Source organism: Salmo salar, chromosome ssa06 (assembly GCF_905237065.1).
Source record: "Salmo salar chromosome ssa06, Ssal_v3.1, whole genome shotgun sequence".
NCBI classification, from domain to species: domain Eukaryota; kingdom Metazoa; phylum Chordata; class Actinopteri; order Salmoniformes; family Salmonidae; genus Salmo; species Salmo salar.
In genome coordinates, this window is record NC_059447.1 from 15,815,686 (window position 1) to 15,841,392 (window position 25,707).

General features: G+C 40.6%; 1 long non-coding RNA gene across 1 annotated transcript; it reads left to right on the top strand.

The window, feature by feature from the left end:
• The first annotated feature begins 8,033 nt into the window (after window positions 1-8,033).
• On the top strand, window positions 8,034-9,374 carry LOC106606445 (uncharacterized). The gene is made up of 2 exons (XR_001329055.2): window positions 8,034-8,342; window positions 8,890-9,374. It is a non-coding gene; the product is annotated as an uncharacterized lncRNA (long non-coding RNA).
• Window positions 9,375-25,707: the final 16,333 nt, after the last annotated feature.

Consider the following 25,707-nt stretch of genomic DNA (forward strand, 5'->3'; position numbering starts at 1 on the left):
ATGTGCTCCAGGTTATTAATGGGTTTAAAATATGCTGTAGTATGGTGTCCATATTGGGAAACCTGAACATTCACAAAGAGTTGACAAGTTCTAATGACTCTAACTCAAACTCCTTGTGACTCTGAGGCTGTCCTAATATGAATAACGTACCATGAGAAACTTCACCGGGGTTACGACTCCAGTCGTAGGAGTGGGTCAACACAGTGTGAAATATTCCACCATTTTAGCTCCTCTCTCAATCATTGCTGCCCTAAAAGCCAGGTTCAAACCAACATTCTGTTCAGGCTGAATAACGCAGTAAGACATGGTAATGTCATTATCCAGGAGGACACACGAATGGAGGGAGTGAGGACATTTTCTTTCTTGACATTGAAAAATTAACAAGTGTTACTAAACTGAGATTATTGGATTATTTACACCTAGAATATACAGTAGCTACATGATAATATATACTGTATAAACCTCTGTGGTCTGTACATATAAAGACAAAAAAAAAATACATTTTGAAAGCTGAGGTATCAGCAAATCTATCCTCAACACTCAGTGCTATTCCACAGTCTAGCCACATAGTAAGACGTGTTGATGCTATTCCACCGTCTAGACAGATAAGAAGCGGTTTTGTGAATATTTTAATTTAAACTATACTGTCTACACTACAGGACATTTACACATCATAAATGTGTTGAAAATACATATTATATTTGTTGCAATGTAATCTAAACACACTGTCTAGATTAACACTGATAGATATTGCTACTGTGCTGAAAAGAGTACCTCCCTACCCTTAGCCCCCAACCTGTTCCTTATCGGACAGACAGGGGAAGTGGCTGTTCCTCTCCCCACTGACCCTAACTTGCCTCTGCATGCCTGTTATAGGCTAGATCAACTACCTGTTAGAATTGGGCTAGCGTCCTCTGGGCAGATCAATATAACTGATAGCATTGGGCTAACTTCCTCTGGGCAGAGCAATATATTTGTTAGCATTGGGCTAGCTTCCTCAGGGTAGATCAATATAACTGTTAGCGTTGGGCTGGCTTCCTCTGGGCAGGTTAACATGCCTGTTTGCATTTGGCCAGATCAACATACCTGTTAGCATTGAGCTAGATTCTTCTGGACAGATACCTGTTAGCATTGGGCTAGATCAACATGCATGTTACCATTGGGGTAGCTTCCTTTGGGCAGATACCTGTTAACATTTGGCTAGCTTCCTCTCTTGTCACTGGGTTGACGGCATAGAACTTGACGTATGGGTCACAGCCCGGTGACCAAACCTGCAATTATTACTTGTCACAACTGACTGTAAATTAGGTTTTTGTGACATCAGTCCAGTGAAATATCCTTATTTTACATTAGCCGGTTTAAGCATGTCGGGTGATCCCCCCCCCGGTCGCCACTGGAGTGGTGTACCCGTCCAAAAATAACTTGTCTGAGGTGTTTAGAGCGCTGGCTCTGACACAGTGATTATAGGGGGTGCTCTAGGTGAGGAAAGCTGTGGTTTCATGCTGAATATCTGAGAAATCCATTGTGAGTTTCACCTTTTGGAGCACTAGTACTTCACTGAGTTATTTACCATGGGGAGGAAGTCGGTGAGTTAATCCCAGGGCCGTTATAAAGAGCTACATGTCAGCCTTTCTAGAATATGAAGGGGCCTGAGCGTTGCCCCGAGGGACATGAGATTTCTAGGGACACACATTCATATTTACGGATATAATGTCTAAAACGTGTTCATATTTTTTACGGCATGTATTAGATTCAGAACTAGTCTGGAAGGTGACAATATGTTTATTAAAAATGTTGTTCTGACAGGTTAGTCTGAGGTTTTGAAGTCAGGGAAAGGATGAGAAGGTGCCGGGTGATGGACAACTCACCCTGTCACCCGCTCTACTTTAAACCCAATGGACCCTGAGTGAGGGGGAAGAAAAAGCTTAACCTCCTCTCCAACCCTTCATAACCCTCCAATAGATCCATTGTGTAGACTTATAGGCAGCACTTACCTCATTGGTACCACGTACTCATTCCACCCACAATGCTAAGCTCTCGTACAAGGGAGAGGAGGTTGAGGTATGGTAAAGGGAGGGTACAGGGTTGGTTGGAAACAGTAACAGTATATCTTTCTACCAGCAGAGTCAATATATTTTGTGGTTATTTTTCCACGCCATGACATGTTGCTGCAGTCTCGGACAAAACCATACCTTGATATGGAACGCTCTTTTACGGGAGAGTTTGGATGAGAAGGCGTGGATAACATGCATGTGGTGTTTGTGTTTTGGGGAGAAAGCCGTAAGCATGATGCTGGGATTGTCATGACGAGGTTCACACCCGCTCAGTGCACACATACTAAAGTGTATCAGCCACCCAATAAATCGTGCTGGAGGGAAAACACAACACATGATATATTGCTGTCTAATGAACACGAGCAGAGGTGGTGGAGCGGGGTATGTGTGTGTGTCTGTTTATGGTAGGGGGTGGTTGCTTTTCAGGGTGTGTGTGTACACGTGTGTTTGAGTGTGTGCGCACGCACCTGTGTGTGCACCTTTGTGTGTTAGTGTGTGTGTGTGTGTGTGTGTGTGTGTGTGTGTCTGTGTGTGTGTGTGTGTGTGTGTGTTCAGGGGCTGGGTGCAGTTTGGGGAGAACCAGGCTACTTCGCTATTCCTGTGGTGTATTGGACACAAGGCTTATAGTCACAAGAGGTTAATTGTAGGCATTTAAGTGTTAAAGGCAGGGCTGGAAGGTAGAATGACTTTCTATTTATACATGGTCAGAGGTAATGAGGTGAAATGATTCTGTCTGACAGCGATGGGATCTGACCACAGTGGTGGATGGAGAGGCTCCTGACCTGGCCCAGGCTTCAGGGAATGTTTTCACTCCAAACAAGAGAAGCTGAAACATAACCAGACTAATTAATTCCCATTTACATACGCCCTTGGTCTACATCCCAAATGGCTCCGTATTCCCTATGTAGTGCACTACTTCTGACCAGGGCCAATAGAACTCTGGTCAAAAGTAGTGCACTGTACAGGGAATATGGTGTTACTTGGGACGTAGATTCTGTTTCCATTCAGTTCCATTCATACAGCCATCCATTTGTCAGCATTGCGACGATTGATTGACTAATCAATTAATCCCCAGGTGCTCCAATTAAATGGATATTAACCTAATAGGCTGTGAGATGGTGTTATGCTTCCTTTCACTGTTCTGTTTCTTAAACATGTAACATACACTCATACACACACACACACACACACACACACACACACACACACACACACACACACACACACACACACACACTGCGACTGCAATTTCAATGTTCTTCTTTCTGTGGCGCAAAGACAATTTTGTTAAGAAGATTAGACACATTTCCTGGAATGTAAATCAAGAAGGGTTTGGGTTAGGATTATGAGGTGTCTGTTGATTGTCTTCACACAATCATGTGACTGAACAGGCAGTTCCTTCACTCTGTCTTCATACAATCATGTGACTAAACAGGCAGTTCCTTCACTCTGTCTTCATACAATCATGTGACTGAACAGGCAGTCCCTTCACTCTGTCTTCATACAATCATGTGACTGAACAGGCAGTCCCTTCACTCTGTCTTCATACAATCATGTGACTGAACAGGCAGTTCCTTCACTCTGTCTTCATACAATCATGTGTGAAGGGATACATACAGTGCATTCGGAAAGTATTCAGACCCCTTCCCTTTTTCCATATTTTGCTACATTACAGCCCTATTCTAAAATTGATTAAATCATTTTTTATCCTCATCAATCTACACACAATACTCATAATGACAAAGTGAAAACAGGTCTTCAGAAATTGAGAATTGAGGCCATTGTGTTCTTCAATGCTTCAGACATTTTTTGGTACCCTTCCCCAGATCTGTGCATCGACACAACCCTTTCTCGGAGCTCTATGGACAATTGCTTTGACCTCATGACTTGGTTTTTGCTCTGACATGCACTGTCAACTGTGAGACCTTATATAGACAGGTGTGTGCCTTTCCAAATCATGTCCAACCAATTGAATTTACCACAGGTGGACTCCAATCAAGTTGCAGAAACATTTCAAGGATGATCAATGGAAACAGGATGCACCTGATCTCAATTTCGAGTATCATAGCAAAGTGTCTGAATATTTATATAAATAAGGTCTTATATAAATAAGAATCTGTTTTTTTAATCTTTAATACATTTGCAAATTTTTCTAAAAACCTGTTTTCGCTTTGTCATTATGGGGTATTGTGTGTAGATTTATGAAGAAAATGTTTTATTTCATCCATTTTAGAATAAGGCTGTAACGTAGCAAAATGTGTAAAAGGTCAAATTGTCTGAATACTTTCTGAATGCTCTGTATAATAACTCCACCCCACCTAAAACTAAACCAGGGCATTTGTTTAGATAGGGATTGTTGGTTAAGGGCTTGTAAGTAAGCATTTCATGGTAAGGTCTACACCTGTTCTATTCGGCACATGTGCCAAATAACATTTGATTTGATTTGATCAGGGTTATTCTACAGTTTCCAATACTAATGATAACTTCAGGGGTCTTTCTTTGGCTCTTTTCCTTACAGGATATATAGCCTGAAATATAGTAAACCATCATGTCACCTATGTTCAATACGAACCTACAGATCTAGGATCTTCATTTTAGCCAGTTTGCTACAGCAGGAAAAATAATCCTGCAGCAACAAGAAATGAGAATTATTATGTGGATTATAATTAATGTACAGTTTTTGGTAAGGTTTGACACATTTTCCATTTAGGCAAATCATGCCTGACATTTTAAAGTGTAAATTACAAACTTTAGAAGCCTTTTTAAACAAAGAATACACTAAAAGTTTGCATTTTCTTCTGGGCAGGAATATTCATGGCAACAAAAGAGTGATCAAATTAGATCCTACATCTGTACATCAAGTCCATTTATTTTTTAATTTCTAAAGAATTACAGGGCTTCAACAATATGTTGTTAGCTGGCAGGCGTTACCAATAATAAGCAGTGTATTCTGGTACCAGTGATACTGTTAGTGTGATTACAGTAACTTACAGAGGGAGATTGAGTATCCTCCCATCTGTCTCAAAATGTACACACAATAATACTGTGGAATCAAATCATTTGATTGTGGATTATGTATAAAACAATATTGGTCATATTCAGGTCGTTGGGTCATTGTTGTTTATGATTGAAAAAAACAATGTATTCCTAATAACTTACTAAGTTTAATACAGGTAATTAATACACTGAAATAACTAATTAGACAAATTCACAAGATATATGTTATGAATGTGGTTGATGGCTATGCAATTCCACTGTTCTAAACTTGGGAAAAAAGGTGCTATTTACAACATAAAAGGGTTATTCGGCTGTCCCTATAGGATAACCAATTGGAGCACCCATTTTGGTTCCAGATAGAACCTTTTGGGTTCCAGGTAGAACCATTTTAGGTTCCATGTAGAACTCTTTTCACAGAGGGTTCTACATGGAACCCAAAAGGGTTCTACCTGAAACCAAAACCGGTTCTACCTGGAACCAAAAAGGGTTATCCTATGAGAACAGCCGAAGAACCCTTTTGGAACCCTTTTTTCTAAGAGTGTAACCCAGGACTGAGTGTTATTCTCAAGCACACTACCTGCTCTATCTCAAGCACACTACCTGGTCTATCTCAAGCACACTACCTGCTCTATCTCAAGCACACTACCTGGTCTATCTCAAGCACACTACCTGGTCTATCTCAAGCACACTACCTGGTCTATCTCAAGCACACTACCTGGTCTATCTCAAGCACACTACCTGGTCTATCTCAAGCCCACTACCTGTTCTATTTCCACTAGAGGGAGCTCAACACCTTAGGGATCAGATAGGATTATGTGGTATTGTATTATAACAGAAGAGGTCACTGATCATCACTTAACTCTATCTATCTACAGGATATTATTGTCAAAGATGGCATCTATCTGATAATACTGTACGTAGCCCTAGGTCGTGTCAAGTCAATTAAATCATACTGATCACTCTGTACCAATCCATTCATGACTTCACAGCAGCTCAATTCCTTCTTAATAACTATGGTTTCCATATTAGTAGGAAAATACTTAACCATTGGTGACAAAATTGGGAAAGAAAACTGACAAACACTGTTTGACCAGAAAAAAGTGATTTACTCTTCAGGGATTGTTATAAGAATGTCAATTCTGCTCTCTCTTCTTGGACACTGAAAATTTGACTTGATCACCATGCTATTCTTCCCTCCATGTTGTTATGTTCTAAGTTACAATTTGCTTACATTTTGTAATAACATTGCTGACATGCAAAACATCTTGGGACTATGTCAACAACAGAGTAATGACACAAATACCAAAAGATAATTTTCCTTTAATAAACTATTATGTAAGTTTCATTATTTGTAAATGTTTATAAACATTTATAATTACAATGCATGAGCATTCATAACACGTATGATCGCTAATAAGCATTTGTAATGGCTTATTTGTTAAAGTTATTATGAAGTCTGTCCGACATTCATGTTTGTTAAAATTCATATCCTCCGGTTTTAATGTTGCAAGATGTTGATGTCTCTTGCTTTCTGTAATGTGTTGGTATGATATACAGCACAAGGTGTTTCTATAAAGTAAATACAATACACTCTCAAACATGACAAGATTTCACTTTTGAATTTAAAATAATTTGGGAGACGCCCCATACACGTAATTTGGATCTGTGTCCCTTGTTTGTTCAGATTAAAGCCATTTGTACCATAGTCATAGTTCCCCCCATTACCAAGGGCCAGTAGTAGTGTGGGTAGTAAGGTGTGGTCCTGGGGCTGAGCCCTGATCCCTGATCCCCTGACTCGTTCTCGGGGTGAGATCTGGAGGACGGCTAGGTGGGACTGGGACAGGACCTACATTCGTTGATCATTTGGTAGGCGCCTGCAACCATACCCCAAAAGAAAACGTGCCAAAAATATCACACGATTTTGAGCTGCTTATTTTAATTATTATCAAAACACCAAGGGAATCCCAATCTCCTTCCTTGGGTTGATCGTTTTTCGTCAATTACTGCCTGACTTCCTTAATAACTGTTAGGCAAAATGATTAATTTCCTTTTTACTGTATATATGCACATATATTATACAGTACACTCTGAGAATATTGTAAAGCATAGAAAGAGAACAAAGATAGAGGGATAGAAAGGAGGGGAAGGAGTAAAGAGAGATAGAGAGGAAGGAGTAAAGAGAGAGATATAGAGAGGAGGGAGGAGTAAAGAGAGATAGAGAGGAGGAAGGAGTAGAGAACGATAGAGGAGGAAAGAGAGAGATATAGAGAGGAGGAAGGAGTAAAGAGAGAGATGTAGAGAGAGGAGGAAGGAGTAGAGAGAGAGAGATAGAGATGAGGAAGGAGTAAAGAGAGAAATAGAGAGGAGGAATGAGTAAAGAGAGAGATATAGAGAGGAGGGAGGAGTAAAGAGAGATAGAGAGGAGGAAGGAGTAGAGAACGATAGAGAGGAGGAAGGAGTAAAGAAAGAGATAGAGAGGAGGAAGGAGTAGAGAACGATAGAGAGGAGGAAGGAGTAAAGAGAGAGATATAGAGAAGAGGAAGGAGTAAAGAGAGAGATGTAGAGAGAGGAGGAAGGAGTAGAGAGAGAGAGATAGAGATGAGGAAGGAGTAAAGAGAGAAATAGAGAAGATGAAGAAGTAAAGAGAGAGAGATAGAGAGGAGGAAGGAGTAAAGAGAGAGATATAGAGAGGAGGAAGGAGTAAAGAGAGAGATAGAGAGGAGGAAGGAGTAAAGAGAGAGATGTAGAGAGAGGAGGAAGGAGTAAAGAGAGATGTAGAGAGGATGAAGGAGTAAAGAGAGAGATGTAGAGAGAGGAGGAAGGAGTAAAGAGAGATGTAGAGAGGAGGAAGGAGTAAAGAGAGAGATGTAGAGAGAGGAGGAAGGAGTAAAGAGAGAAATACAGAAGAGGAAGGAGTATAGAGAGAGATGAGGAGGAAGGAGTAAAGAGAGAAATAGAGAAGAGGAAGGAGTATAGAGAGAGAGAGGAGGAAGAAGGAATAAGGGGAGACATAAAGAAGGAAAGACGAAAGTGCACTCAGGTAGTGATTAACCAACCAATGGGCGCAGCAATGAAATGTCTGTCATTCAAAGTGCCCTTTCCCCCTAGCGCTCATGTTACACAGGCTGAAACACAGTTTGTTTGTTCGCCTCGGAGTAGGCTCTGCTTTTTCCCTTCCTGTCTGCGAGCCGGCGGGGATAGGGGCTAGGGCAGCTATGGCATGACAAGGCGGTCAGTCCGTGGCACCCGTCCCACATTTCCATTGGCGCCTCATGAGAGAGCCTGAAAAAGGTGAGACGGTTGATTAATATGCTCTCCGTCACACTCAAGGCTATCAAAAATAAGTCAGAGGCCATCTTTGCATTATGGAATGCTACCGTGAATTTTGTTTAACATATCGAGAGAAAGAGTTGCCACATATTTTGTTCATTCCATCATATAGAGATAGTACAGATCTATGTATTCATGTCAGGCTTTAGCAAAAATGTGGATAACCTTGCATGGCAAAGGTAGATTGTGCTTTCGGAAACACAGTACTCGACTTAATCAAATAAGAAGGTGCTTTGGAGCTTACAGATATGATATAGAGTCTGCCACTGTCACACCGTAGCAGAAGAGAATAATTGCAGCTAATCAACAGCAGCTGACATCCTGGCACTTGGCTCACTCACTGCCGATAGTTAAACCGTCACAGCTTCGATACGTATTTCATTACGTGCGTTTTTGATTTAAGCGTCTTGGAGAGATTACTACAGGCAAAACCAACACAAAACAGTGATTCACTGTCTTAATGTAAATATTCTTCTTGGCTCCTTGTCTTCTCTCTTCGTCTACCCAGTATGACTTTTCCAGAGTCGGAGGGTGACCTGCCTGCCGTGGTCGTGCAGCACCGGGCCGGAGCAGACTGGGCCTTCCTCGCTTCATTAATTCAATTCAGCCTCGCAGAAAAACAGCCACTTCTCTCTCATAGAGCGCCCTTGTCTACGGAGGCTAACCTACTGCTCAGATAGAGCAACGTCATCGCATGCTGCCTGGTAGCCCGCTACACTGTGTCAACCAAACGCTAACGCTAGTAGAGTTTTATCTTCAGCAGTGTTGTAAAGTGGTCACAGGTTTGCTAGATGGGAGGTCATTTTAAGACCTCGCCACACTGTGTTTATGCTTTCTTTAGATTTTATTATATTTATTTTAACTTGACACCTCACTGGCCCGTGGTTCTAAATGAGATTAGATTTGTAAAATAATTATATAGGATGTATAACTATAAGTCATTTATTGATAGTTAGTAATTAATATATATGCAATAAACAGTTATAAAGCACATTGATTGATTGTTTGTTTGTAATTTAGCAGTTTAACTTGTAAACCCGTAATACATCCCACGGAACTATACCTTAATATGTTACCAAAATATTTTCGGGCCGACGTATTTTTTTATGTTCTTCGCTAATCCTTCTCATCCTGTTGCTCTCCGTCTCTCAGAGGAGATGAAGCACACCTATTTAAGTATTGTGTGGTTTAGTAACTTACCTCACAAAGGGACACCTGATATGCTTTGCTTGTTTTTTTTCATGTGTTTAATGACTGTGTACAGGATTTAGTCTGGTTTGCTTCCTGATGCTATATTAATGTACTCTTGGCTGTAGTACAACAAAACAGGTCACACTATACTATGTACAGTTGAAGTCGGAAGTTTACATACACTTAGGTTGGAGTCATTAAAACTGATTTTTTACCACTCCACAAATGTCTTGTTAACAAACTATAGTTTTGGCAAGTCAGTTGGGATATCTACCTTGTGCATGACAGAAGTAATTTTTCCAGCAATTGTTTACAGACAGATTATTTCACTTATAATTCACTGTATCACAATTCCAGTGGGTTAGAAGTTTACATACGCTAAGTTGACTGTGCCTTTAAAGAGCTTGGACAATTCCAGAAAATGATGTCATGGCTTTAGAAGCTTCTGATAGGCTAATTGACATCATTTGAGTCAATTGAAAGTGTATCTGTGGATGTATTTCAAGGCCTACCTTCAAACTCAGTGCCTCTTTGCTTGACGTCACGGGAAAATAAAAAGAAATCAGCCAAGACCTCAGAAAAAAATGTAGACCTCCACAAGTCTGTTTCATCCTTGGGAGCAATTTCCAAACGTCTGAAGGTACCACGTTCATCTCTACAAACAATAGTACGCAAATATAAACACCATGGGACAATGCAGCCGTCATACCGCTCAGGAAGGTCTCCTAGAGATCAACGTACTTTGGTGCGAAAAGTGCAAATCAATCCCAGAACAACAGCAAAGGACTTGTGAAGATGCTGGAGGAAACAGGTACAATAGTATCTATATCCACAGTAAAACAAGTCCTATATTGACATAACCTGAAAGGCCGCTCAGCAAGGAAGAAGCCACTGCTCCAAAACCACCATAAAAAAGCCAGACTACGGTTTGCAACTGCACATGGGGACAAAGATCGTACTTTTTGGAGAGATGTCCTCTGGTCTGATGAAACTGTTTGGCCATAATGACCATCGTTATGTTTGGAGGAAAAAGGGTGAGGCTTGCAAGCCGAAGAACACCATCCCAACCGTGAAGCACGGGGGTGGCGGCATCATGTTGTGGGGGTGCTTTGCTGCAGGAGGGACGGGTCACTTCACAAAATAGATGGCATCATGAGAGAGGAAATTTACGTGGATATATTGAAGCAACATCTCAAGACATCAGTCAGGAAGTTAAAGCTTGGTCGCAAATGGGTCTTCCAAATGGACAATGACCCCAAGCATACTTCAAAAGTTGAGCCAAAATGGCTTAAGGATAACAAAGTCAAGGTATTGGAGTGGCCATCACAACGCCCTGACCTCAATTCTATCGGAAATTTGTGGGCAGAACAGAAAAAGCGTGTATGAACAAGGAGGCCTTCCAACCTGACTCAGTTACACCAGCTCTGTCAGGAGGAATGGGCCAAAATTCACCCAACTTATTGTGGGAAGCTTGTGGAAGGCTACCCGAAACTTTTGACCCAAGTTAAACTATTTAAAGGCAATGCTACCAAATACTAATTGAGTGTATGTAAGCTTCTGACCCACTGGGAATATGATGAAAGTAATAAAAGCTGAAATAAATCATTCTCTCTACTATTATTCTGACATTTCACATTCTTAAAATAAAGTGGTGATCCTAACTGACCTAAGACAGAGAATTTTTACTAAGATTAAATGTCAGAAATTGTGAATAACTGAGTTTAAAAGTGTTTGGCTAAGGTGTATGCAAACTTCCGACTTCAACTGTATCTATTTCCCACAGGCTTGTACCGTTTGTCATTTGTACGGCGTCCATATTAGGACAACTTCAGTTCTGCTGAGATTGAGGCTATCCTAATATAGACACTGTATACCTGGCAGTGTCACGTTATGATCACATGTACTGCACATCATTTGAGTACATAAATTGGTGACACTTTGTAATCACTGTCTTGAGTAAGCCATTATAAATGCTTATTCATGCTGATAAATGCTTTATAAATGCTTTATAAATTTGTATTTGAATAGAATTTATTGTATATCGTTCAAGTACATGAATTGGTCATACTTTATAATACCTTTCTTGAATAAGCACGCTTACCAATGAAATACATGTCTTAATAGTAATAGTTTATACCTAATAGTATCAACATATTATTACACTTAATATTGCAACTTCATAGTAAATAATTTATAAATAGTTGATGAATGCTTTTAACCATGAATAGATATGTTTAATTACTGAAATCATCTCTGCACACTTGTGTTGACCTGAAATGATTTCCTAATCATTTCTTGTGGTCTTACATGATATCCCTGAACGCGTGAACCCCCTCAGTGAAATGCACAGTTGGTGTAAAGCACAGACTGAAGTCTAGGCCAACAAAGTTCATAACCACACTACTCTTGGCAGGAGTGTGTGGTTCTCTCTCAAAACCAAACAAGCAATCAAAAGGGTGAATTGATATGAAAGCCTCTGAGTACCCCGGTATGTCAAATGCACTTCAGGCCAGTTTTCGTCATATTATACTCCTGGGGAGGAGTGAATCTTTACTCATCAGAAACGTTGCTTACATATTGGGCATGAACACAAATGCAATCCTTTAACTTGGAAGTTTGGCTGTAAATGTGATCCTGTGAGTGAAGGAGGGAGAGAGAAAGAGAGAGAGATAAAGAGCGAGAGAGAAAGAGAAAGAGCAAGAAAGAGGTCTGTATCATTCATGTCGTGTTCAGAGCGCACTTTGATAGAGACGGATGGAAGCATTTACATTTTATGGTTGGCTTTTTACGTTTGTTTTTTCACAGATGAGCAATTTTGCCCTGAACAAATAACTCAACCCGATTGCTGATAATTGAGAAAGATGGCAGCCATATTGGCCTAGTTCATAGGTCAGAGGCCCTGGCTGATTGCCAGCTGTGACTGGGTCACTACAAATGTGTCATTAATACCTGTGGACTGTCAGGCGCAATGACTCTCAGGATTAGGATTCTCTACAGCTAAAACAACCACTAAGCTCCTGACATTATAATGCTGTAATATGGAGCAGAAAGGTCTATATTTAGCCATTGTAACATTTCAACGATCTTACGCTACCTTGGTGGTGGTAATACAACCTCCATGACAAAATGACCACATGACCAAACTCCTGATCAGTCTGACAGTCCAAAGGTAAGATCGTCACCCAGGACTATCTGAACACACTGCTGACATAATGACCCCTTGACCCTCGTTCTGAAGCACGTTAACATGGACATGGCTAACAGCGACTCTTCAACATGGACATGGCTAACAGCGACTCTTCAACATGGATATGGCTAACAGCAACTCTTCAACATGGACATGGCTAACAGCGACTCTTCAACATGGACATGGCTAACAGCGACTCTTCAACATGGACATGGCTAACAGCGACTCTTCAACATGGACATGGCTAACAACGACTCTTCAACATGGACATGGCTAACAGCGACTCTTCAACATGGACATGGCTAACAGCGACTCTTCAACATGGACATGGCTAACAGCGACTCTTCAACATGGACATGGCTAACAGCGACTCTTCAACATGGACATGGCTAACAACGACTCTTCAACATGGACATGGCTAACAACAACTCTTCAACATGGACATGGCTAACAACGACTCTTCAACATGGACATGGCTAACAATGACTCTTCAACATGGACATGGCTAACAACGACTCTTCAACATGGACATGGCTAACATTGACTCCTCGGCAACTGTGATGCCAAGGGTTCATTCATGGAGTGTAGCCTCAAGTTTGAACCCAGCCTGAACCCCACAATGCCTCAAAACACCAGTTTGACACATGCACTTGTTCATATCCACCCAATTCCCAAGGGCCTAGCTAGCTGCTAGCAGAGACAAAACTCATCAACCTGTCCCTCAATTAGGCCATATTTCCTCAACACCAGTCCCAATAGAGCCTGTATACGACTGTGGTTGCAGGGCCCCCTGCTCTTTTGTTTTGGAGACCCCACAGTGGCCCTTTGATTGGATTTGCAGGTTGGCCCTGGCTGCATTGGCAGCTGCTAGAGAGATCACTCCCTCCCTCCATCCCTCCCTCCAGTTTGCATGGCACACGCTGAGAGACAGTGCACCAGGGGAAAGAAGGAACGCTTCCAGGTAATTTCCATAAATATGAGCTATGGGCCTCTTTTCCACTTTGGTGAGGGTCCCTGAGGGAGAGCTTTAGCCTGGGATGCATACACCAGAAGGACATCCACAGAGCAATAATTTCCCCGCAAAAACGCTTCTGGATTTACAGATACCCCACTGATTGCCATTTAATGGTAGAGACCAAAGAGTTGAGGTCAAAATCACCTCACCAACAGCTTCTTTTGAACTTTTGAATCATCGAAATCATAAAGAACCTACTACACATACAGTACTGTATGAGTGAGTTGTGGATACGTTATCTCTCACTTATGTGATTAGGTAATGATTTGTACGATTTATGATGGAGACATCCTTAAACTAATGAGGATCCTAAGACTTAAAGGTGTTGAGTATCAGGGGATTGTGACAAGAAAGAAAAGAACATTGAATTATACTGACGCTTTTGAAAAGGGTTGCAGGGTTGACACAAACATTTTGTAAATTCAATGCAAGGTATTGACTTAGGCGTCAACAACCGTGTTGCAAATATTTTCACAAAATCTTCACAATGTGATGCTTAGCAATGATACCATGTTGGAAATATCAATAGTCTTGGAATACCCATTTACGTCAATACTGTATGTATTTTCATCTATAAATCATCACATAACTCTTCATGAGATTATGTGTTTTCAGCTTGATGGATTACAAATAGATTAAAAACTCATACATGAGCTTCTTACTTCAGAATCCGCAGAGGTTAAAGATGTCATTATAAAAATGAATTGCAACCGGACTCAATGCTACAAATAAAAGCCAAGAATCAAATGCCCAAACGTTCAAGAACTCCGCAAAGCTCACCTAGCATCTCATTTGTTGTGTTTCCAGCATTGCAAGCAGCCATTTTTATTTTCTTTAAACGGCAATAAAATAGATACTCTAAATCGCTGTGTCACAGTCCATTACACTTTAGGCCGTTCGCTCCATGTCATCTCTACTGTCTTGGCAGAGATATCCCAGAATCCTTTACCTGGCTTTAGGCACAATTAACTCTGTGAGGAAAAGGCCTGCGCGGGTCACGAGCCCACTCGTCCCAAAATCAAAAGAAGCCTTTCTATAAAAACCAATGTTCCTGCCAACATGTGGACTGAGGTAGTGACGGAGAAGGATGGTAATGGCTTTCCTTCATTGAATGAACAGAGCAGGAACACTTATATTTACCTTTGAGTGAGAGCAAAGAGACAGACAGAGAAAAGTGGAAAGAGCATAAAAACAGTAACAAGGGCTCTTAAAGTCACTTGGCGTAGCTCGATGCTGAAATCTGACTTATTTTAGGGTATGATTTCAGGGTCGTATTGGAGATGTAGGTTACTACTGTATTTTACCAAGGGGAGGCCAGAATGGTGATAAAACAAAATGAACTTGTTTTAAGGACGAGAAACTCCCTTTAGTCAACCACTTTATAGCCACCTGCTCTGTGAACGAATCTGAGAGGATCAGGACAAGTTGCCATTAACGAGACAGTTATATGGGCTCTGGCTCTAAATGACATATACTGTAACAATGACATTTAAACTAATGGTTAAAAACACTATCCCGCAGTATCTACACAGTTTGATTGGATACTGTATGGCTCCTTAACCAAAGGAGGGTGTAGTCTCCAGAAAGCAGAGCCTCATTCACTTCCTTGTGCCAAATCCTGACTTGGACTTTTGCATAAATTCTGCATTGTTGTCAAAGGTTAGACCTGGATCTAAATGTGCATGTGGACCAGTTACCACTAGGAATTATAAGGTCCATAAGTGGGCTGCATCTACCTTGCTGGACAAAGTCAGGCTTTTTCATGGCAAAGATCTGGCTTAGTTATGGCAACCAAACCTGGTTGACTTCTGGACCGTATTTCCAAATGGTAACCTGGCCACATCAGCTATTGGTTCCGGATGGATTTGGGCCTTAATAATTTTGCTGAGAATTCAGCACAAGGTGTGAGGACAGTTCTAAATGTATGTCAAGGCAGTCCATAACACATCTACAGAATTAAAGTTAGAGGAAAAATCCATGGATAAACGTTGGATAGAAGGGACCGAGATCACTAGTGCTTACTCTAGAGGTTGACCAGGTCTGAATAATATTTGTGTCACTGCTCACTCTAAGCCCCTTCTCTTCCTCTCCTCCACTAGCTCCTAGCCCTCTTTGTAAGAGGTTGAACTCTACCTCGCTCGGACAGTAAATCAACCTTCTCTGGGGAAGCCATTTATAAAATGCATGACATCTGGTTTCCTCTTTCTGATTGCTGATTACACCTCAGAGTTTTTTAATGCGGCCTGGCCAAGCACCGCCCTGCAGTCACAGGACGAGCTAAAGAAACCTCAGAGCTGTAAATTAACAACATATATTATCCTCGACCGCCATATACGTTCCACTTATCACCTCAGTCTCATAGCATGACATTGTAAAAAATCCCCCCTTTCTGTGGTTGATAAAAGAGAGGCGAGGAGAGGAGAGGAGAGGAGAGGAGAGGAGAGGAGAGGAGAGGCGAGGAGAGGAGAGGCGAGGAGAGAAGCCCCTAATGGTTTTACCAGTGTGTTGTATCCCTGCTCTTGTCTAATATTAAATCACTGGTTATATTTGTTGCTGCTGACTTAGCGTTGAATGGCAGAACAGACAGTAGTCACAAAGTGGTGTCTAACAAAATATGGATTGTCTCCCAGTGAAACCAAAGTGAAAGTCAACATTGAGCAGAGGAGTGGGACCTGAATGGACCTATTACAGTAAGGGTGTTGTGTATGCCCCCGGTGTGTGTTATGTTGAGGATTAAACAACATATCACATGCCAAGGTCACACACATTTCACTTTTATGCAATGGTCTGTTCCCGAAGTCGGCTTTAAAGTGTGACGCAGAGAGAACAAACAAATAAAAGTCCCTGCTGATGGTTTAAGAATTAGGATTTGTAAATGAAGTGCATCGATAACATTGTTAATCAATCTGATTGAATTTTAATGGCGGGATATCTTTTTTTTTTTTGGGGTCAAAACCTCTAAATGGCAAATCCACATGCTCAAATGACACTTTACATTAAGCCAGTTAATATGCTACTGTACATGTCTCAGACAAGAAGCACTGTACGGGATGATGGATCAAATATAACCGTCACATTATTCCAAAACTCCAAAACAACTGCAAGGTTTCAAGGCCTGGAAGAGAATCAATCTGTCTCTGTAGCAGCCATAAACGGATCCTGTCATCTCACCTCATACTCTGATGAAGGCTTCGCTCCAAAACACTGTGCTTTTAACAAACAATCTGTGTTGTTGAAGCAAACGTTCATTGTCCTACCAATAGTTACTGAGTATCTTGTCATCTTCAGTTATCCTTCCACTGAGCTATCCTCATAGCAGAGTATGGACAATTAAGGTACAAGAAACCACACACTTTACAGTAGATATCATACCTTTAGAGCAAGAGAGAAGAGGGATCCATGTTTCCATCGGGTTGACTTTATCAAGCGGTGGTGGTGATGGTGGTAGTGGCTGTTTCCTCTAAAGTGAGGGGGAAGGGGTAATGGGTGTGATCACATTGACTTAACAGTACATTTACTATACTTTACAGTTCAGAATAAGCTAACAGTGCAACCTTGGCGTACAATACACAACACTTACTCTAGCTGTAGTGAGGCGTGATCTGTTTTTACATGTACCTTTCCACTGTTACAAGCTGTGATGAGTCAAGCTGACAGAAGCGATAGGCCACTCGCGACTGTGTTTGCGCAGTACAGGTTTCTGCAGAGCTTCTGAGCATGGAACAAATAACGCCTCCAGCTCATTCTTACACAGCCTCTGTGATTTTAACCATGGTCTCATCCACACTCCACACTGTCATCCTACAGTAAGGAGTGTAAAAAAAGAGAAAAAAGTTCAAGGCCCTAAATGGCTTCTTTCATCAGTAATTGATATGTGCTTGTTTTAGTTGAGCGGCCCAATGCCTCTCTTGCAATGTTGTGTTAGGGATACATAAGGGCTACGGCAGAATATAGAGGTGCAGGTTGGGGTGGAAACGTGTCATGGCCGGGGAGAGTGGCAGGCCTACAAGCCCAGGCTGTCAGGATGACTAATAGCCCGAGGCAGCAGGTCTCACTGTGGGGTGTTAACAATCAGGCAGGGTGCAGGGCATTCGTTTGACAGGGCCTTAGGTAAGACTGACTCCTGGCTGCACCAGTCAGCATACAGAAAGGCCTATCCCTAGAGGTTTGTGTTGCTGTGCTGCTGTTTGCTTGTGTGTACTGATTTGTTGGAAATTCAATACAATTATTCAAACATTACACTGTAATAAGCTAATACAATCTAACTAATACGGAAATCAACATATGGGATTTTACATTTTCATTGAAAGGCCGATCACTAGGAGCTTTGTGACTGTAATACATCCATTGTATGATACTAAAACAAGTATAATTGCTCAAACTAAAATCAACCAAAGATAGAAACAGAAGGGTATATTGTCCCATATCAACACTAAAACAAATCATATTGTACACGATCCGCTTACACCTAGGGCTCTGTGTGTAAAGGAATGAAATTGAGAATCTTTATTTGACAAGTCACCTCAGACCTCCATTCATCAACTCAACCTGACATTTACACACTCACTCACCCTTAGGAAGGTAAAATAGAAAACTAGATGTTCCATTTTTCAATAAAATGACATTTTGGAAGCCGATGGAAAAAGCCCTGCAAGACAGCTAATTAAGAGGCATTAGCACTCATCGGTTAGTAATATCTTCAATTAGAAGTTGTGAGGTGTGCACATAGGACCCCAGCGGCTACAGATTTGCTATCTTAATTTGACCAGTTTCTAACAGCAGGAAAATAATCATTCAGCAAAAGGAAATGTTCATTATTATGTGTGTTATAATGAATGGATATTTTTGTAGGCGTTGATCAACTTTTCGGTAGGTTAAATCAAGTCTGAAATGTTAAAGTGGCAATTACAAACGTTATAAGCCTTTTTAAAACCTGAATACACTACAAGTTCGCATTTCCTTGCCACAACAGAGTGGTCAAATTAAGAGAGAACACCTGTACGTCCTTTACTCTGTGCAAGGCCTGCGTTTATTGCACCTTAGGTTTGGTAAATATGTTTCAAAACAGCCTGTTTGCTTTCAGATTTTTATTTAATTCATCATCGCTTGTGAGGTGTTTTCCTTTTAGGGTCTTAATACGTTGAACAGTATGTTCTAGTTAGCAGGCAGTATGTTCTAGTTAGCAGACAGTATGTTCTAGTTAGCAGACAGTATGTTCTAGTTAGCAGACAGTATGTTCTAGTTAGCAGACAGTATGTTCTAGTTAGCAGGCAGTATGTTCTAGTTAGCAGACAGTATGTTCTAGTTAGCAGACAGTATGTTCTAGTTAGCAGACAGTATGTTCTAGTTAGCAGACAGTATGTTCTAGTTAGCAGACAGTATGTTCTAGTTAGCAGGCAGAATGTTCTAGTTAGCAGGCAGTATGTTCTAGTTAGCAGACAGTATGTTCTAGTTAGCAGGCAGTATGTTCTAGTTAGAAGACAGTATGTTCTAGTTAGCAGACAGTATGTTCTAGTTAGCAGGCAGTATGTTCTAGTTAGCAGGCAGTATGTTCTAGTTAGCAGGCAGTATGTTCTAGTTAGAAGACAGTATGTTCTAGTTAGCAGACAGTATGTTCTAGGTAGCAGACAGTATGTTCTAGTTAGAAGGCAGTATGTTCTAGTTAGCAGACAGTATGTTCTAGTTAGCAGACAGTATGTTCTAGTTAGCAGGCAGTATGTTCTAGTCAGCAGGCAGTATGTTCTAGTTAGCAGGCAGTATGTTCTAGTTAGCAGACAGTATGTTCTAGTTAGAAGACAGTATGTTCTAGTTAGCAGACAGTATGTTCTAGTTAGCAGACAGTATGTTCTAGTTAGCAGACAGTATGTTCTAGTTAGCAGGCAGTATGTTCTAGTTAGCAGACAGTATGTTCTAGTTAGCAGACAGTATGTTCTAGTTAGCAGACAGTATGTTCTAGTTAGCAGACAGTATGTTCTAGTTAGCAGACAGTATGTTCTAGTTAGCAGACAGTATGTTCTAGTTAGCAGACAGTATGTTCTAGTTAGCAGACAGTATGTTCTAGTTAGCAGACAGTATGTTCTAGTTAGCAGACAGTATGTTCTAGTTAGCAGACAGTATGTTCTAGTTAGCAGACAGTATGTTCTAGGTAGCAGACAGTATGTTCTAGTTAGCAGACAGTATGTTCTAGTTAGCAGACAGTATGTTCTAGTTAGCAGACAGTATGTTCTAGTTAGCAGGCAGTATGTTCTAGTTAGCAGGCAGTATGTTCTAGTTAGCAGGCAGTATGTTCTAGGTAGCAGACAGTATGTTCTAGTTAGAAGGCAGTATGTTCTAGTTAGCAGACAGTATGTTCTAGTTAGCAGACAGTATGTTCTAGTTAGCAGACAGTATGTTCTAGTTAGCAGACAGTATGTTCTAGTTAGCAGACAGTATGTTCTAGTTAGCAGACAGTATGTTCTAGTTAGAAGACAGTATGTTCTAGTTAGCAGACAGTATGTTCTAGTTAGCAGACAGTATGTTCTAGTTAGAAGGCAGTATGTTCTAGTTAGCAGACAGTATGTTCTAGTTAGAAGCCAGTGTGTTCTAGTTAGCAGGCAGTGTGTTCTAGTCAGCAGGCAGTATGTTCTAGTCAGCAGACAGTATGTTCTAGTTAGCAGACAGTATGTTCTAGTTGGAAGGCAGTATGTTCTAGTTAGCAGACAGTATGTTCTAGTTAGCAGACAGTATGTTCTAGTTAGCAGGCAGTATGTTCTAGTTAGAAGGCAGTATGTTCTAGTTAGCAGACAGTATGTTCTAGTTAGAAGGCAGTATGTTCTAGTTAGAAGGCAGTATGTTCTAGTTAGAAGGCAGTATGTTCTAGTTAGAAGGCAGTATGTTCTAGTTAGCAGACAGTATGTTCTAGTTAGCAGACAGTATGGTCTAGTTAGCAGACAGTATGTTCTAGTTAGAAGGCAGTATGTTCTAGTTAGAAGGAAGTATGTTCTAGTTAGCATGCAGTATGTTCTAGTTAGCAGACAGTATGTTCTAGTTAGAAGGCAGTATGTTCTAGTTAGCAGGCAGTATGTTCTAGTTAGCAGACAGTATGTTCTAGTTAGCAGACAGTATGTTCTAGTTAGCAGACAGTATGTTCTAGTTAGCAGACAGGATGTTCTAGTTAGCAGACAGTATGTTCTAGTTAGAAGACAGTATGTTCTAGTTAGCAGACAGTATGTTCTAGTTAGCAGACAGTATGTTCTAGTTAGAAGACAGTATGTTCTAGTTAGCAGACAGTATGTTCTAGTTAGCAGACAGTATGTTCTAGTTAGCAGACAGTATGTTCTAGTTAGCAGGCAGAATGTTCTAGTTTGCAGGCAGTATGTTCTAGTTTGCAGACAGTATGTTCTAGTTAGCAGACAGTATGGTCTAGTTAGCAGACAGTATGTTCTAGTTAGCAGAAAGTCTGTTCTAGTTAGCAGGCAGTCTGTTCTAGTTAGCAGACAGTATGGTCTAGTTAGCAGACAGTATGTTCTAGTTAGCAGACAGTATGTTCTAGTTAGCAGACAGTATGTTCTAGTTAGAAGGCATAATGGTCTAGTTAGCAGACAGTATGTTCTAGTTAACAGACAGTATGACCTAGTTAGCAGACAGTATGTTCTAGTTAGCAGACAGTATGTTCTAGTTAGAAGACAGTATGTTCTAGTTAGAAGACAGTATGTTCTAGTTAGCAGACAGTATGTTCTAGTTAGCAGACAGTATGTTCTAGTTAGCAGACAGTATGTTCTAGTTAGCAGACAGTATGTTCTAGTTAGCAGACAGTATGTTCTAGTTAGCAGGCAGTATGTTCTAGTTAGCAGGCAGTATGTTCTAGTTAGCAGGCAGTATGTTCTAGTTAGCAGGCAGTATGTTCTAGTTAGAAGGCAGTATGTTCTAGTTAGCAGACAGTATGTTCTAGTTAGCAGACAGTATGTTCTAGTTAGCAGACAGTATGTTCTAGTTAGAAGGAAGTATGTTCTAGTTAGCAGGCAGTATGTTCTAGTTAGCAGACAGTATGTTCTAGTTAGAAGGCAGTATGTTCCAGTTAGCAGACAGTATGTTCTAGTTAGAAGGCAGTATGTTCTAGTTAGCAGGCAGTATTTTCTAGTTAGCAGGCAGTATGTTCTAGTTAGCAGGCAGTATGTTCTAGTTAGCAGGCAGTATGTTCTAGTTAGCAGACAGTATGTTCTAGTTAGAAGACAGTATGTTCTAGTTAGCAGACAGTATGTTCTAGTTAGCAGACAGTATGTTCTAGTTCGAAGGCAGCATGTTCTAGTTAGCAGACAGTATGTTCTAGTTAGCAGACAGTATGTTCTAGTTAGAAGGCAGTATGTTCTAGTTAGAAGGCAGTATGTTCTAGTTAGCAGGCAGTATGTTCTAGTTAGAAGGCAGTATGTTCTAGTTAGAAGGCAGTATGTTCTAGTTAGCAGGCAGTATGTTCTAGTTAGAAGGCAGTATGTTCCAGTTAGAAGGCAGTATGTTCTAGTTAGCAGACAGTATGTTCTAGTTAGCAGACAGTATGTTCTAGTTAGTAGACAGTATGTTCTAGTTAGCAGGCAGTATGTTCTAGTTAGCAGGCAGTATGTTCTAGTTAGCAGGCAGTATGTTCTAGTTAGCAGACAGTATGTTCTAGTTAGAAGGCAGTATGTTCTAGTTAGCAGACAGTATGTTCTAGTTAGCAGACAGTATGTTCTAGTTAGAAGACAGTATGTTCTAGTTAGAAGACAGTATGTTCTAGTTAGCAGACAGTATGTTCTAGTTAGCAGACAGTATGTTCTAGTTAGCAGACAGTATGTTCTAGTTAGTAGACAGTATGTTCTAGTTAGCAGACAGTATGTTCTAGTTAGAAGGCAGTATGTTCTAGTTAGCAGGCAGTATGTTCTAGTTAGAAGGCAGTATGTTCTAGTTAGCAGGCAGTATGTTCTAGTTAGCAGGCAGTATGTTCTAGTTAGAAGACAGTATGTTCTAGTTAGCAGACAGTATGTTCTAGTTAGCAGACAGTATGTTCTAGTTAGAAGGCAGTATGTTCTAGTTAGAAGGAAGTATGTTCTAGTTAGCAGGCAGTATGTTCTAGTTAGCAGACAGTATGTTCTAGTTAGAAGGCAGTATGTTCTACTTAGAAGGCAGTATGTTCTAGTTAGCAGGCAGTATGTTCTAGTTAGCAGGCAGTATGTTCTAGTTAGCAGGCAGTATGTTCTAGTTAGCAGGCAGTATGTTCTAGTTAGCAGGCAGTATGTTCTAGTTAGCAGACAGTATGTTCTAGTTAGCAGACAGTATGTTCTAGTTAGCAGACAGTATGTTCTAGTTAGCAGACAGTATGTTCTAGTTAGCAGACAGTATGTTCTAGTTAGAAGGCAGTATGTTCTAGTTAGCAGACAGTATGTTCTAGTTAGAAGGCAGAATGTTCTAGTTAGAAGGCAGTATGTTCTAGTCAGCAGGCAGTATGTTCTAGTCAGCAGGCAGTATGTTCTAGTCAGCAGGCAGTATGTTCTAGTTAGCAGACAGTATGTTCTAGTTAGCAGACAGTAAGTTCTAGTTAGAAGGCAGTATGTTCTAGTTAGAAGGCAGTATGTTCTAGTTAGCAGGCAGTATGTTCTAGTTAGCAGGCAGTATGTTCTAGTTAGCAGACAGTATGTTCTAGTTAGCAGACAGTATGTTCTAGTTAGCAGACAGTATGTTCTAGTTAGAAGACAGTATGTTCTAGTTAGAAGACAGTATGTTCTAGTTAGCAGACAGAATGTTCTAGTTAGAAGACAGTATGTTCTAGTTAGAAGAGAGTATGTTCTAGTTAGCAGACAGTATGTTCTATTTAGCAGACAGTATGTTCTAGTTAGAAAACAGTATGTTCTAGTTAGCAGACAGTATGTTCTAGTTAGAAGATAGTATGTTCTAGTTAGCAGGCAGTATGTTCTAGGTAGAAGACAGTATGTTCTAGTTAGAAGACATTATGTTCTAGTTAGCAGGCAGTATGTTCTAGTTAGCAGACACTATGTTCTAGTTAGCAGACAGTATGTTCTAGTTAGAAGACAGTATGTTCTAGTTAGCAGACAGTATGTTCTAGTTAGCAGGCAGTATGTTCTAGTTAGCAGGCATTATGTTCTAGTTAGCAGGCAGTATGTTCTAGTTAGCAGACAGTATGTTCTAGTTAGCAGACAGTATGTTCTAGTTAGTAGGCATAATGTTCTAGTTAGCAGACAGTATGTTCTAGTTAGCAGGCAGTATGTTCTAGTTAGCAGGCAGTATGTTCTAGTTAGCAGGCAGTATGTTCTAGTTAGAAGGCAGTATGTTCTAGTTAGAAGGAAGTATGTTCTAGTTAGCAGGCAGTATGTTCTAGTTAGCAGACAGTATGTTCTAGTTAGAAGGCAGTATGTTCTAGTTAGCAGACAGTATGCTCTAGTTAGAAGGCAGTATGTTCTAGTTAGCAGACAGTATGCTCTAGTTAGAAGGCAGTATGTTCTAGTTAGCAGGCAGTATGTTCTAGTTAGCAGGCAGTATGTTCTAGTTGGAAGGCAGTATGTTCTAGTTAGCAGGCAGTATGTTCTAGTTAGCAGGCAGTATGTTCTAGGTAGCAGACAGTATGTTCTAGTTAGCAGGCAGTATGTTCTAGTTAGCAGACAGTATGTTCTAGTTAGCAGACAGTATGTTCTAGTTAGCAGACAGTATGTTCTAGTTAGCAGACAGTATGTTCTAGTTAGCAGACAGTATGTTCTAGTTAGAAGACAGTATGTTCTAGTTAGAAGACAGTATGTTCTAGTTAGCAGACAGTATGTTCTAGTTAGCAGACAGTATGTTCTAGTTAGAAGGCAGTATGTTCTAGTTAGCAGACAGTGTGTTCTAGTTAGAAGCCAGTGTGTTCTAGTTAGCAGGCAGTGTGTTCTAGTCAGCAGGCAGTATGTTCTAGTCAGCAGACAGTATGTTCTAGTTAGCAGACAGTATGTTCTAGTTGGAAGGCAGTATGTTCTAGTTAGCAGACAGTATGTTCTAGTTAGCAGACAGTATGTTCTAGTTAGCAGGCAGTATGTTCTAGTTAGAAGGCAGTATGTTCTAGTTAGCAGACAGTATGTTCTAGTTAGCAGGCAGTATGTTCTAGTTAGCAGGCAGTATGTTCTAGTTAGCAGGCAGTATGTTCTAGTTAGCAGGCAGTATGTTCTAGTTAGCAGACAGTATGTTCTAGTTAGCAGACAGTATGTTCTAGTTAGCAGACAGTATGTTCTAGTTAGAAGACAGTATGTTCTAGTTAGAAGGAAGTATGTTCTAGTTAGCATGCAGTATGTTCTAGTTAGCAGACAGTATGTTCTAGTTAGAAGGCAGTATGTTCTAGTTAGCAGGCAGTATGTTCTAGTTAGCAGGCAGTATGTTCTAGTTAGCAGACAGTATGTTCTAGTTAGCAGACAGTATGTTCTAGTTAGCAGACAGTATGTTCTAGTTAGCAGACAGTATGTTCTAGTTAGCAGACAGTATGTTCTAGTTAGCAGACAGTATGTTCTAGTTAGCAGACAGTATGTTCTAGTTAGAAGACAGTATGTTCTAGTTAGCAGACAGTATGTTCTAGTTAGCAGACAGTATGTTCTAGTTAGCAGACAGTATGTTCTAGTTAGCAGACAGTATGTTCTAGTTAGCAGACAGTATGTTCTAGTTAGAAGACAGTATGTTCTAGTTAGAAGACAGTATGTTCTAGTTAGCAGACAGTATGTTCTAGTTAGCAGACAGTATGTTCTAGTTAGAAGACAGTATGTTCTAGTTAGCAGACAGTATGTTCTAGTTAGCAGACAGTATGTTCTAGTTAGCAGACAGTATGTTCTAGTTAGCAGGCAGAATGTTCTAGTTTGCAGGCAGTATGTTCTAGTTTGCAGACAGTATGTTCTAGTTAGCAGACAGTATGGTCTAGTTAGCAGACAGTATGTTCTAGTTAGCAGGCAGTC